We start from the raw sequence: 13,182 nt of genomic DNA on the forward strand, positions 1-13,182 counted from the left end.
TGCATGCTACCTCAAGCTGATGATTTCTTCACCCTTGTAATAACCCACCAAAATTGATCCAACAAAAATTGAGTATATTTTTTTTCTTTATTACGTTTTATTCAATTGCATACTCTGGGCATCCATCCAAATAGGACTGGGCATTCATCCATTCGGGATGAGCTTCTAACCATACGGGTTAGGCAGTTGTCCATACGGGACGTAAATTTCATCTATCAAATACGGGATAGGCATCTACCCATACAGGGTAGGCATCCATCCAAACGGGATAGGAGATGCTCTGGCCAGAGACTTAGACTCATCGGGACCATTCGGGTCCTGAGCCACTCACTAAGTACTACATTCTTCTAACAAGAATGCACCGAGGTCGCCGTCCTTAGGAGTAATAAGAAAATAAGACAAGCTTGAATTCCGCCTCGGAATTTGGCTTAAAGCCTCGGGAAGTCAAGCGAATCCATACGGGATTCCTTCCGAGTATGCATTGAATTGAGTTTGATTATCTTATCTTTCGATTAGGATTCTTACTCAACCAAGCCTAGACCCCACCCACGAACGCCTGAGTACGAGGGACAACTCCGTCCCAAGACTGCCTACATACCCACTTCGGCGTGGGATCAAGGCGTAAAGTATGTAGTTCTATCTTCTAATCTATGGTTTGATGTAAACTGATTTTTGTGGGTACGCAACCCTTTCTAGGGTCAGTGTCCCAGACAGTTTCTCTGCGGTTGCTACCCACGAAGGTAGCACTTAAGCGAAGGCTCAAGATGGCCTATTGCTTGTGGCCTAACAAAATAACTAGATCCTAATACTTAACATGAGCGTCACCCAATTACAAATCACCAATATCCCTTCGAGGTGAATAAATAGATAAATAAAGTCATTTTCACGAGAGCTCTTAACTAGACCATCCCTAAGAGGGGTTTACTATGGTTTATCTCAACGGATGTGAAATTCAATTAAAAGTTATCTTATTAATTATCGATCCAAGAGGGATTACCCGCCCCTTGGATTTTTAACTTCCAAATGACCCTTATTACTCCCCGACGATTTATAGGGACGATGCCACAGACGTCGTTAATGCAGCTTTATTAGGCGCTAAGTGCAGTAGTTCAACACGACGGCATTACCCGTAAGCGTGACCCAGAGGCACCATATATACCGAACGCTGCTAGTTTTGGTTTTCCAACTTCCTTTATTTAATTTTCTAACTACGAATGACAAAATGAAAGCGTAAATAATTGAAGTAACTACTTGAAGTGTAATTTGCATAGCAAATGAACTTGCATAATAGTAAATGCATGGAAGGTATAATTATCCTAAAAAAATTCGCATGCTATGAACCATTAACGGAAGCAATTAATCTATGATGAAAGATGACTTAACGAATCCAAAATAACGATTAAATCTAAGTACTTGTAATAAGGTAAGTTAATCTCAATCGAGTGTCTTAAAAATTTTAAAGTTTATTTAGGATAGTTTAATTACAATCTTGCTACACATTAATCCCATTTTCAATTGAAAGTCGATATCCTTAAATTCATACTAAGGAAAAAAAATCATCATTTCCTAATGTCATTATTATCAACTAAAGAAAAAAAAAGACTAAATAAAAATTAACTTTGTTTCCTTTTTTTTTTTTTTTTTAAAAATAACCAAATTACAATTTCAAATTTCGAAACTTAAATAATAATAATAAAAAAAAAAAAAAACTAAATTCTAACTTAATGGCAAAGAGGGCTTGCATTGTTTTATAATAATATAGAGGGTTGCGGGGTGGGGACCACGGGTCCCATCACCCCTGTGGCCCTGCATGCGCAGGTCCGCAGGGATGAGGGGACCCTGCGGGCCCCTCCGTACCCTGCAACGGTTACTATGTAACCGTCCCTGCATGCGGCCTACCATTAAAGCAAAACGCCATGCGTTACGGGCGAGGGTGAAGTTCGAAAGTTTTATTTTCGTTTTTTAATTTTTTTTTGTTTTTATTTATTTTTTTGGGTTACTTATATATATATATATATATATATATATATATATATATATTTGTTATAGTATTGACATTATCATTTTATACAGGAGTATTATAACAAAAAAAATAGGTAATTAATAATGTTGCAGGTTTGCCTTAGGGACAAAATGAAACAATAACCAGAGGGATTCCTTTTTTTCCATTTCTTTGTTTTCTACAGGGAAATTCATTCACAGATAGAGGGAGTTTATTTCTTTTCTTCATTTCTTCTGTTTCCTACACAGGGAAAGCTTATTCACAGAGAAAGGAATTCATTCCTTTACACAGGAAGAAAAAAAAGATTTCATTCACAGAGAAAGTTATCCATTTTTATTTTTATTTTTACACAGGGAAAATTCATTCACAGAGGGAGGAGATTTATTTATACACACAGGGAGATCTAATTTTTATCAAAATAAACTGAAGATAATAATCTAATTTCCATTTACTTGAAAACTAATTTCTTATCAGAATTAGAACAATGAGTCTTATTTTCAAGAAAGAAAATGAATTTCATTCTACAAATCTGAGACAAAATAATGAATTTTATTCTCTAAAATCTGAAACTAATGTATCTTATTTTCAAAAGAAATGAATTTCATTCTACAAAATCCAAGATAAAACAATGAATTTTATTCTCTAAAATCTGAAACTAATGTATCTTATTTTCAAAAGAAATGAATTTCATTCTACAAAATCCAAGATAAAACAATGAATTTTATTCTCTAAAATCTGAAACTAATGTATCTTATTTTCAAAAGAAATGAATTTCATTCTACAAAATTTAAGACAAAAACAATGAATTTTATTCTCTAAAATCTGAAACTAATGTATCTTATTTTCAAAAGAAATGAATTTCATTCTACAAAATTTAAGACAAAAACAATGAATTTTATTCTCTAAAATCTGAAACTAATGTATCTTATTTTCAAAAGAAAAGAATTTCATTCTACAAAATTTAAGACAAAAACAATGAATTTTATTTTACAATAAATCTCATTCTTTACAAAAATCTAAAAACTAAATTCATATCAAGAATTTTAACAATGAACCTTATTAAAACCAGGATTCTCATTTTCTACAAAATCTAAACTAATTCTTTAACAAAATACAATTAAAATTTCATACTCATAATTAATCTAATCAAATCTAATCTACCATAAAAATGAGATGCATGAACTAATTTGGAGGAACCTGGATGCTTGAAGATGGTGTGGAGTCCTCCTTGATCCTCCAATTTGAAGAAAAATCCTCCAACAAAATCCTTGCTGCCAATGAAGTGGACTACCAAAGAGAATTCAACTTGCAGAAATTTCTTATCAAGATTAGCTAGCTTTTCCTTTGAAACTTGTTCCCATTTTATAAAAGAAATTACCCTTTTCCCACTACCTATTTTTTTAATTTAAAAAAGAGATTCTTCTCCCAATTTGGCCTCCATGCAAATTAATTAGGCTTAGTGGGAGGAGTTACATGCAAGGAGGTGGAGAAGCCTCTAGAAGCTTCTTATTCCTCCTACAACATGTGCCTTAATTTGGGTGAGGGAAATTAAATAACAATTTTAAAATATATATGCATTTTCCATGTGTGTGTGGTTTATTAATTTATTCCCTTACAATATTCATTCCATAATTCATCCAAAGAATATAAATAGAGTTTTGTATTTTAAATCAAAAAAAGTGATAAAGGAGGGTTGTGACAACCCTTGGATCTACTTTAACGCCCTCCCAATGAATTGAAAATTTGCTTTGATACCACATGCCATAGTCGCAAATGGACAACCCAAAGAAGGACTATCTAACTGTGTAGCCTAAATTTAAGACAATACATTACAAAAAAAGTAAAGCAACTTATCATTAACTTAGTATCACATAAAGAATACAATTGTCTCATCGACTTGTCACATGTAGATTATGAATACTAGCATGCTTATATTTTAAAAAATCTATGTAAAATAAAACTAAATTAAATTGGACAAAATTTAAATTCACTATAAATAAATAAATAAAAATTGACTTGCAAATTTAATTTTTTTTTTATATTTAAATTTTTTAATAAATGTAATTATAATATTTTGAATCTTAGAAAAATAAACAAATCTATCAAAATAATTAAATTCAAACATATATTAATAATTAAATTGTGTTAATAGAAAAAGTTTTCCATTAAATTGAATATTAATCAAATAAGTTTAGTATTACCTTCATACGCATACGCATAATATATAATAGACAACATAATTTTTTATTGAATTGAGGATTCAAATTACAAAGTGGACTAAAACCACTTAAATCTACCTCATGTTATTAAATTTTGGGAAAGAAAAGCATACACCTTATTGATAAAATCTACCAATCTAATTTTATTAGAAAATTGATTCTTCACAATGTTTCTATAATTTTGCTTCTAGGTCATGGATTGATCCACACATACTCCATTCACAAATGACAAAAGTGAACATCCCCTAGCGTTTCTATCTAACAAAACTACATTCATAAGATGAGAAGAAAATTCATTCAATTGATGGGCATCTTTGAAACTGAGACAAATACAAAACTAATCTAGCATTGTGCCCTTTGCTCCATCTAGAGCCAAACTCAATACCACATATATGAGAGAAAACAACATTCTTGTTTGTACTTATAATGCTTCCTTTGAAAACTCAAGTGAGAAATTTCTTTGACTATGAATTGAAGACTTGATATTCACCCGAGCTCAATGTATACCGAGTATAGTATTCTACAAATAGAATTGTACATCTACAATTTGATGTAGGGACTTCGAAGGGTCATAACTTTTGACTTGGTTGTTCGATTGGGCTGAAATTTTATAAGGATGTGTATCGTGATGAGTTGTTTGGATTGCTGACTAACCTAATTTCCTCATCTCGATCAACTTTTCAGGGCCTGATTCCTTCCTTTGGAGCTTCAAAAAGAGCTTTTTCTATTTTTTTTAGATTTTCGAAAGTTGATTTTCTAGTTATTTTTGAACTCATGAACTTTATTAGTTTAGAAAGCTGGCAATTTGTATCGAAATAATGTTTTTTAGATATTTAGAAAATTTCATAATTTTTGGGATAGATTTGAAAATTACCAAAATGGCAAATTTTAGATTTTGTAAAAATCTGCCAAAAAGGGAAATTTTCAAATAATTGTTAAAATAGGCTTATTTTTCATTGTAATGGTAGAATAGTGGGAAACAATAGAAGAAGAATTATGAAGGAAACTTGATTCATTCTTGTGTCTCTCTGTGTTTTCATTAATGGTGTCTTTTATGTCTTGAATTGGCTACATCATTTGGTATTAGAGCAGGAATATGACTGGAAGAGGAAGAGGAAGAGGAAGTCTTACCCAGATGCATAGAGATATGCAAAATCTATAGAGACAAGTAGTAGAGCTTGCAAACATGATAGCAAATCAGGGAATAAGGAGAAATACTTCTAGTGAAGAAACAAGACAAAGAGATCTAGATCAACATGCCGATTATGAAGAAGAAGAAGAACAATTAGAGCACCTGACCTTTGAAGAAAGGATACTCAAAGCATTGGAAGGGCAAAATGAAAATGATGGAATTACAATTGAAGTTTTTGAATATGTGGGTAGTTTCAAACCAAAGGAGCTGGTAGATTGGCTAAATAGTATGGAGAAATTCTTTGAGTGGAAATTTATGATAGAGGAAAAGAAGGTTAAATTTGCATGCACCAAGTTGAAGGGTCATGCAATGATCTAGTGGGATCATTTACAAAAGGAACAAACTAGGAAAGGAAAAGATAAGATCAAGACCTGGAACAAGCTAGAGAAGAAGTTGATGTTAGGCCCAATATGGAAAGCTAATGTACTGAGAGGGGAGGGGTGAATCAGTACTCCAAAACTTTTCTTTGATAATAACCTTATTGTTGTGCATAAACAGAATAGTGCAGTAACATAAAATAAAGCTAAAATCAACAGATAACAATCATACATGATTTACTCCATAACACATATATTTTGGTCACGCAGAAATTCTTGGTTAGAGAGAAAAACTGCGGTGGGGATGGCACCCACAACTTCACTACTGCAATAATAAAGATTGCTCGGTTAGAGCTACATTTAGCTATTTCTGATAGCTTACCCTGTTAGGAGTATCAAGATCAGTTAGATCTACCTTACTAAAGGATTTTACAACACTATATAAATGTTGCACCTGGTTAAAGGATTTACAATTTATAGACTTGGTTAGAGTCTTTTACCCTGTTAAAGGTTTCTTTTACAACTTCAAATATTACAATAGAATCATTACAAATATCTGCAACTTTACATCTGAAATGTTATAGCAGATTCTATGTGCTCAGAATAAGATTACCTAGCTTGTAGCATACCTCGGTAACCCATAATGAAACTCGGTAAACCCTTTTGTTTACTTTGTTCTTCGACTGTTCACTAATAACCTTCTCGGTGACCTCTCTGTGTCTCTGTAACAATCTTCTTTCATGCATACACACGCATATCTCACATCTCTTGTTGTATATCTTTTCTAACCCTAAAATCATGCTGTATAAATAGATCTCTTACAGCGGTGATTTAATTTATTGCTTCGATCTTACAAAAAGATTCTTCGAATGAATAACTAAACAAAATATCTCATTGGTTAGATTGACCTTGTAATCATACACAATCTCCTAGTGCAATTTCCAATGCAAAAACGGTTAGATGTGCCTCGATCTTGTAACACATTTTCATGTGCATGTCCAAGTTCAATGTATCTGGTAAAACGTTTCACTCGGTGAATATCAACTCGGTGAGTTAACTTTACTACTCGGTAGCCATGAAACATTACTCGGTAAACAACTCGGTGAATACTGCGTTCTGTGACTGCTTTCTTCTGTAACCAACTAGACTGTTCATACCGACTTCTTTGTGTGTATCGACTGCATGATTCGGTAATACTAACCGACTAGAATATATAGTATGACTTTGGATATGAAACTAATGGCAATTTGATAAGTAGTAACAATCTCCCATTTTGACATTAGTTGAGATGTTTGACAAAAACTACTTTCAAAGTCATAACTCAAAAACTATATACCTGCAAAATGACTATACTTGACAATATATACAATAGTCAATAAAATAGTATATGCAGATATACTCCCCTTATCATTATTCTATACATAACTCTGAATTTTGCATGTTTGGTTCTATTTTGTACTTGTGTGCTCTAAATGCTCTGTATATTCTGCTCGATATACTCCCCTTGTATACAATACTCAAAATTATGTTATCAAAACTGTATTATTCTCCAAATGTAGAATTACTCCCCCTTTGTTGGGTATTACTTTCCTCTATGTGGTATCATAATATTACTCCCCCTTTTTGACAAACATTAAAAACTTAATTTCCATCCAGAGGCGGTAACTGATCAAAAATAGTCTTATACTTGGTCTGGGCGTCGGTGAGAGCGACTGAGAGTGAGTCCTTGACACTTTCCATTAACGAATTTTGTGCTTGAATATCAGATAAGAGTGATATTAAGCCATCAAGAGTGCTTCCCTTTTGTGTAGTTGATAAGCGTGTAGCTTGGTTGATCTGTTCCTGTACTGATGAGAGATAAGGAAGGAATAATATCTGAAGGGTCATTATATCCATCCTGATTTTATACTTTTCATTCCTCAGTTCTAACTGTTGAGCCATGAGCTGTTGTAGCTTTGTATAAAAATTCTGAATTGAATTTGGCTCGGTGGTCAACTTAGATGAGAGATCGGTGATCTCTTTCTCAATTGCATTAGTTTTATTTTTGACATCTTTAATAAATAAGGAAAATGTACACAATTTATTGAATAAATAAAGAATATGCTTGAGTTGAGGGGACAACTCAGCAATGAATTTGACAAGTTTTACCTTGCCAACAACAATTGATTTCTGTACTTCCTCTATCATTTTTGCTATAAGCTCTTTATCCTTGAGCTTGCTTAAGTACTTAGATGCATCAACTCTAGATGTTTCAATCTGATTGAGGAGTTCATCCAATTGAATATGGATGGCTGCATCGGTTGACACTGTTGCTGATGGTAGCATTTTTGTTAGTAGTGTCCTAACCTTCTGAAGTACTTTATTCTTTTTCTGTATGGCCAGTTGCTTCTCCTGTTCGGCCTTTGCTTTGCATAGTTCACCGAATTCAGTGAGTGCTTGCCCTTTCAATTTGGAAATGTCTACATTGGGCAACACGATCGGTTTAGATAAGTCAAATTTGAAACCATGCTTTCTCACCTTCTTCTCTTTTCCTTTGGTCTATGGCACTAAGACAAGTGCTTGTGAGGCTTGCTGACCCTCAGTAGGTTGCTCGGTAGATGCAACACTTTGGTCAGTTCCTGTAGCCGTTGCAGTGTCTTTGGGTGGCTCGGTGCTAGGGGTCTCAGTTGTAACATTTGCAGTGCTTGTCTATGCTTGAGACGTCTAATCTTTGGTTGTATCTCTTGCAGCTTCAGATTTGTTACCTTCGGTGCCTTGCTCGGTGTCCTTGGGAGCTTCGGTTGAGACTGGTGGTTGCACCAGTGGATAAGGCTGAACTTGTTCTAAGACAGATTCACTAGAGACAAGTTTTTCATAAGTGGTGCCTTCAATCATTTCCTGATCTGGTGCTGCTTCATCCATTACATCTTCATCAATTTGTATAGTGTCAACCGGGTCTGGACCTTGCTCGGTGACATCTAGATCTTGCTCGGTCAACAATTTCAATTTGTGATTGTTCACCGACATCCTTTTGTTTGAAGATCTCTTGCCACTTGGCTTTTGTCTCATTCTCCACATCAATGTATAGCCCATTCATCAATTTGAAGGCTCTCTGTTTCACCATAAATTTAGAATTGTATGTGGTCAAATGCTCCTTGATTTCAGCTACGGACATGTCAGGAAATAGATGGACTAGACTTATTTCTCTTATTTGTCTCTCTGAGTCCATTGCATATTTCCATTTGTTATCAATGTGTAAGTAGAGTTCACTCGGAAGTGACTTTGCTAGTTCTAATGGTGCTAACCGAAACTTTAGAAGTGTACAGATGACAGCTTCTTCAATTTGTCGCTTCTCATCATTATTCCTAGTCTCATACTTAACATATCTGAATCCTGCAAATCCACCGTATTCTTTAAGATTGGCACAAAAATTTTCAACACTGTGAATGTTTACATTTTTGCTTTTCACAATCTGGAATTTGTTTGCATCATCAGATTCTGTATCACTCGACTCTTTTGCCAAAATGAGTCTCCGAGTAGATTTCTTGTAAGTCTTGGTTACCTTTGGTGCAGTAACACTCTTTTGCTTCTTACTCGGTGATGCAGCTAATGCTCTGGTGTTGGGTCTCTTTGTTGGTGGAGTTGGTAGGGCCTTTGTGATGTCATGTTTCTTTCTTTTCAGAACTTTACCCTTTGGCAACTCTGTGCTCAATGTTATTGCAGCCTCTTGAGCTTCTAATTCCTCTTTGGTAATGGCAAGATTGCCTTTGACAGGTGTAGAGGAGGATTCTTCTCCGAATTTCTCAGATAAAACCTTTATCATCTTTGTAGCTTATCTTGTAGCCTTAGGTACTACAATGCTCATTTTTACTTTCTCCTTCACCTCTTCATAGGTTCCATACCTTAGTTCGGTTGCATGCCTTGGCAGTGATAAATAGGCATCAATTTGTTGCTGTGTAATATCATAATCAATCTCATAACCCATTGGTTGCATTGATTGAGTTCTCGGTTCAACAACATTTACATAGAAATAATCAGTGTCGACTTCAAAACATATATTGTCCTTGTATTTTTCGACCAGCTGTGGTGGAATCCTGTACCTGTTGTGCATTTTCTCTTGGAATTTGCTGAAGTAATCATCCATGATATCATTAAAGTTATCTCCTAACTTCTTGATGTAGTCATTGATCTGATGGGTGATAGGTTGGTGTAGCTCCCATACTACTTTACCAACTGAGGGAAAGAACTTCTCAAAATAGAAAAACATACATACAAGTAGTGAACCAAACTTTAGTGTATTTGCCGAGTTGTTCTTCTTCGGCTTCCTTATTGTGTTCAGGTTCTCAAACAAGTTCTTCAGTAGCACTTCACATAAGTCTACTTTCATTCCCTTCTTCACTATTTTGTAGGCCAAGTCCACTGCAGCACATGGTACACTGTTTTCCCTTGCAGATTGGAAGAAACAGTAACCAATAACTCTAATTGCAAACTTTAGTTCTGCATCAGTGACATTATTCAGTTTCAGTCCTCGGTAATCAAATTCTACTCCGGTTAGACTGATTAACTCCTTTTGTGATATCATTTTCTGTGCATGAGCATGATCGTAAATGGGATACTCGGTGATCAGGTGAATGACTTCCTTCGTGATCTTGAACGGTTGCTCTTGTAGCCACATGAAATCATCATGTACTCTGCTCAATACAAACTTGACCCACTCAGGTTTGAACACACGGGGATAGACTAGGGCTTCAGTTAATCCCTTGATTTTGATATGCTCAAATTTGCTATCTAATTTGCCATTAGTGCAAAGTTCATCATATGTGTCACTAATCTCTACATGACCGAGTTCCTCAACACGACATTTGGTAAAGAATCTGACATCTTCCACTAACAAGACTCGATCTGGGATGAGTTAAAATGCAGTTTTATCATCTGGTTCTGAGGCAATTTTAGGAGTTAGAGAATATTTCAGCGAGGGCTTCTCCACATTTTGGACAACTACAGGGTCTTGGATATTGGGCGCCATGGTAGGTTTCGGGTAAGATTTGACAAGTTATCCTTAGGGTTTACAAGTGACTGACGCTTCACACTCGGTAGACAATAGCAATTTGACTAGATCGAAAACCAGCTAAACAGTGAATAGATTGATGTAAATACCTCGAAATTCACTCTGAATGAAGTTTGATTGCTTTCATTCGCTCTGCTCTACTTCTCGAAAACTTGGGTGAATGAAAATGACCGTGAAAACACTTTTAAGTACTCAAAAATACCTTATCGGGCTCCGTGCAAGTTAGGTCAAGATATTAAATGCACTCGGTTCACCTTTTACCAATTTACTCCTTTTTCTATTTTAACCGAGTACCCAACTTTGTTTTATTAACCGACTTGACAGGTTTCCTGTATACACCGACTTGACAGGTTTCCTGTATAGTATAAAAACTAACTAATTGCATCTTAACTATGCAAATTTTGAATTTTTTTACATAATAGAATAGGAACTGTTATGATTTAACTTTTAGAGAATGCAGTCCCTTCATACCTTTTCTTGACTAATTTGAAATAGGTGCACCTAACTCGGTAAATAAGGTGCTTTCTTCATCTGACATAATTTCCTTCTTTTTCCATATCATCTTGAATTTTTCTTTTATCTCTTCAGTGTCTTTTCTCGGTTGATCTCTGCAATCTCCAGCTAAATGTCCAGCTTTGTGACAATGAAAACATGCCATACCAGGATTTCTCCATGATCTCCGTTTGTTCATTCCAAATCTTATAAAACAGTTGGCACTTATATGTCCATATCTTCCACAACATTCGCACCATATCCTTGTATTGTAATCCCATGGTACTACTGCATATTGTCGGTAAGGATCTGTGTGAGTTCGGTAACCTCCAGTGTTTGCTTGGTGTGGATACTTCATGTAGTTCTTTTGCTTAAACCAGCACTTCTCGGTACTATGTCCATATCTATTGCATTTTTTACAAAACCCTTTGAATTTTGCCTTTTGATAGTTGTTAACAGACTTTGCCCTACGTTGATTAGGTGTGTGACCATATTTATTGCAATTGTAACAATATCCATTGGACTTAGAGATATTCGATTGCTTACCTTTTCTGATCTGGCATATGTTGGCAGTATAACCTTGATTTCCACAGTAGTAGCAAATAGGCTTCTTCCTTTTGATGTTATCCCTTTTTCCAGCTTGTTTTGATGATTCTCCTCTCTCGATAGTATGAATTCCTTTCTCGGTAGAGTCTTTTCCTTTGTAACCGAGTCCTCCATCTTTGTAGAGTCTTCTTATGTTCAGTTGCTCATCCAACATCTTTGATGCTTCATAACTTTTCTCCAATGATTCTTTGGATTTCTTCTCTGTTTCAAGTTCACCAGTCAACCTTGATACTTCATGCTTCAATGATTGATTTTCATCATTCTTCAAAATTGCTTCATGATGTGCATAACCTAGTTGATCTGTCATATTTTGTTGAATGCCAGTTAACCTTATGATTTCATCATCCTTATCAGATACTAGAGCTTCAAGTTGTTGTTTCTCTCTTTGTAGATCTCTTGCTTTATCCTCAGCTATCCTTAATGCATCTAGATTTTCAGTCATCTGTGTACTGAAATGTTCATGTTCTCTTTTCATTGTTTTTAGTTGATCAGCCAATGCTTTGTTCTTTTCTTTCAACATTCCAATCATTTCTTTAGTCTCTTCAGATATACTATTCTCAAATGATGTCTCGATTTGTTCCACTAGCTCTTGAGAATCCTGCAAGTCATCAGATAATCTTCTCCTTACTTTCAGAGATTTTTGCATTTGCCTTTGCATGTCTGCAATCACTTGATTTGCATTATCCAACTCTTCTTGAAGATGCACAATCCTCCGAGATTGTTTGTAGCCTTCCATTGCTAAGATCTTTCTCTTTAGGTAGTTAAACCCTTTTCCAAGATTCAAGCTCTGATACCAATTGTTAGGCCCAATATGGAAAGCTAATGTACTGAGAGGGGAGGGGTGAATCAGTACTCCAAAAATTTTCTTTGATAATAACCTTACTGTTGTGCATAAACAGAATAGTGCAGTAACATAAAATAAAGCTAAAATCAACAGATAATAATCATACATGATTTACTCCATAACACATATATTTTGGTCATGCAGAAACTCTTGGTTAGAGAGAAAAACTGCGGTGGGGATGGCACCCACAACTTCACTACTGCAATAATAAAGATTGCTTGGTTAGAGCTACATTTAGCTATTTCTGATAGCTTACCCTGTTAGAAGTATCAAGATCAGTTAGATCTACCTTATTAAAGGATTTTACAGCACTATATAAATGTTGCACCTGGTTAAAGGATTTACAATTTATAGACTTAGTTAGAGTCTTTTACCCTGTTAAAGGTTTCTCTTACAACTTCAAATATTACAATAGAATCATTACAAATATCTGCAACTTTACATCTGAAATTTTATAGCAGAT

This window comes from Cryptomeria japonica, chromosome 3 (genome assembly GCF_030272615.1).
Source record: "Cryptomeria japonica chromosome 3, Sugi_1.0, whole genome shotgun sequence".
In the NCBI taxonomy this organism is placed as follows: Eukaryota; Viridiplantae; Streptophyta; class Pinopsida; order Cupressales; family Cupressaceae; genus Cryptomeria; species Cryptomeria japonica.